This window comes from Octodon degus, unplaced genomic scaffold (genome assembly GCF_000260255.1).
Source record: "Octodon degus isolate 3935 unplaced genomic scaffold, OctDeg1.0 scaffold00119, whole genome shotgun sequence".
Taxonomy (NCBI): domain Eukaryota; kingdom Metazoa; phylum Chordata; class Mammalia; order Rodentia; family Octodontidae; genus Octodon; species Octodon degus.
In genome coordinates this window covers 1,970,556-1,973,674 of record NW_004524695.1, presented here as the reverse complement: position 1 = coordinate 1,973,674, position 3,119 = coordinate 1,970,556, and positions in this window count along the sequence as shown.

Genomic DNA, 3,119 nt, shown 5'->3' with positions numbered 1-3,119 from the left:
AAAAAAAAGACAGATTTTATTTCTCTTTCAGGTTCTCATGCTAAAGAGACAATACGATGCTTACACATGCAAGTCTGATTTCTCTTAAGTGCATGATCTCTAGTGCTTATTCCACTGAGCTATAGCCATTTACCTATAAAAGCCTCAAATTTATCTTGTTTTATAGCTGAATAATATTCTATTGTGTAAAATTATCACATCTTTTTTATCCATTCCTTAGTCAATGGACATTTGTGTTGTTTCCAAGATTTAGCTATGATATATTGTGCTGCTATAAACATGAGTGCACATATATTGCTGTGGTATGATGTTTTCAGTTCTTCTGTAAAAATATCCAGGAAAGGAATAGCTGGCTTGAGTGGGGCCTCCAATTCTAGCTCTTTAAGGAATTTACACACTGATTTCTATAGTGGTTGTACCAACAGTGGAGAAGGGTTCCTTTTTCTTGACAGCCTCTCCAGTATGTGTTATTGACTGACTTCTTCATGTTAGCCATTCTCTCAGCTCTTATCTTTGCAGTCCAAAGCTTTATTGGAGCTTCTAATGTGGCCAAACTCACAACAGTTTAAATCATCCTGCTGGGTTCTTTGCTCTTGACTCTTAATATAAATCTCACTAAAAAGCCACCAACAATAGCCATGCCAGTGCGTCAACATTTGACTGACTTGAGATTTCTTTTGCCAGATTAATTAATCCACCACCCTTAATCTCAGTCTCCAGCAAAGTCTCTGGATATGATGAAAATGTAGACAAACTTTCTGTCAAGCCATAACACACACTGTCTGGAGTCTAACAACCAAGGCAGTCTTTTTTTTCTCAGGAGAAACCTCTGCAGCTTGGTCTTTACAGGCAGGATTTTTATCAGCCTTCTCATCTACTGAGCTCTGAGTATAATCTCCCATACAGAACAGCTGAAGGCATTACAGAGCTTCTCTCTCTCTCTTAATCTCTCTCTTTTTTTTTTGTGGCAGAACCGGGGATTGAACTTAGGCCCTTGTGCTTGCCAGGGAAGCGCTTATTCCACTGAGCTATCTCCCCGGCCCCATAGAGCTTCTCTTTTAGATGACATCACCAAATATTTCCTATCTCTTTCTGTAAACCATTCTTAAAGACCGTAAACCACATGTTCAGATACAGTCACAGGAAAGACCCCACTCCTGGTACCAAATTTTGTCTCAATTTCTTTTCTCTCATTACTGGGACAAAATACCTGACACCCAAAATTAAGGAAGGAAAGATTTATTTAGTTCAAGTTAGTGGAGGTTTTAAGTCCATACTCAGCTGGCTTTAACGCAGAGTGGACCATGGTGGAGGACAACAGTTCATGGTGGTGGAAAATAGTAAAGAACAAAAGGAGGAGCAGTGCCAGTAGGACCTAGCAAACCTCTCTCCCTTCCCTATATTGTTGCTGTTATTGCTGCTGTTGCTGTTGCTATGGTTATTTTAATGTATTTGGTACAGGGTCTCACAATGCAGGTCAGACCCATAGTGATATTCCTGTTTTCAGCCTTCCCAGTGCTGGGATTACAGGCATGTGCCACCACACTTGGTCTCAGTGGCCTGCTCATCATACATAGGGGTGGGGCCAGTGCAGCATATGGTGCCGGGAATCAAACCCCTGTTCCTCAGCTTGCTAAGCAGGTGGTTAGTCTGCTGAGCTATCTTGTCAGTCCCTCCCTTCCCTATATTGTATGAAGATTATCCACCCTGGGGGGGGGGGGTGTAGCACTCACTGGGCAATTTAATTTTATCTATAATTGCCACATTTGATCATGAATTAATCACAAACTCAAGAAGCTTGACCCAAAGACCGCATGAGGCTTTGAGGGGGCAACTAGACATAAATCATCACTGTAGTATTAGGCACTGAACCCATAATCTCATGCATACTGGGCAAGTGTCCCTTCACTGAGCATTTGCAGCCTTTTATAATCTTTATTTTTGAGACAGGATATAATTAAATTGCCCAGTATGGCATGGAATGTTTGATCCTCCTGCTTCAGCTTCCAAGGTGCTGGGATTACATGTTTGTACCACGCCCAGCTAGTAATTACACTTTCCCACCTAAGGAACACCCAGAGACAGATATACCAAACTCCTATTTCCTTACTTGTCAATGGTCATTTGTGGTTGGATGCACCAGCAATTTAATAGCAAATTTTGCATTTACATTAAAAGGGAGTTAGAAGCATGATGTTAATGGCCTGCTCCATTATAAAATGCATCCTGATTTAATTAACAATAAAATAAGAAAGTATTTCTGCTGCCATTCTGCATCTACTTCTTTTCTGACTCCTTAGCCCCTACGGCACCTGTGGAAGAGCTTGCGACAAAGGGGAGCAAAGAAAAGAAGCAGGGGGGCTGGGAAGATAGCTCAGTAGAATAAGTGCTTGCCTGGCAAGTGCAAGGGCCTGAGTTCAATCCTTGGTTCTGCAAAAAAAAAGAAAAGAAGCAGGTCTTGAAGCTCACTCTTGATCATACACGTCCTGCTGAATATGGAATCATAGATGATGCCAATTTTGAACAGACAGGGATCTTGGTGGAGGCCTGGTCACCATCGAAAGGAAGGAGAGAAAAGTCACTGTGATTTCCAAGGTGCCTTTTGCAAAAGGCATTTGAAATATCTCACAAAAAAAAAAAAAAAAAAAAAAAAAATTGGAAGAAGAATCATCTGTATGATTGGCTGCACATAGTTGCTAACAGTAAAGTGAGTTACAAATTACCTTATTTCCAGATTAACCAGGAAAAATAAGAAGAGGACGATTAAAAATCCTTTGGAATATTTTCCTGAGACACACACACACACACACACACACACACACACATATTTTACATATATATATGGTGGGGTAGGGTACTGAGAATAAAAATGAGGACCTTGTGCTTACCAGGTAGGTGCTGTGCCACTGAACTAAGCCCTGAGCCCCAGTAACAATGCATATTGATGTGCACAGGTGATACAGGGGAAATGCTAGATATTAAATATATGGACTTCATGCTTCCCGAAGTCAAATAATGAATTCCAAGAAACAGTGGAGGGCAGGGGAGATGGTTCAGTGGAATAAGTGCTTCCCTGGCAAGCACAAGGGCCTGAGTTCAATCCCTGGTTCCGCAAAAAA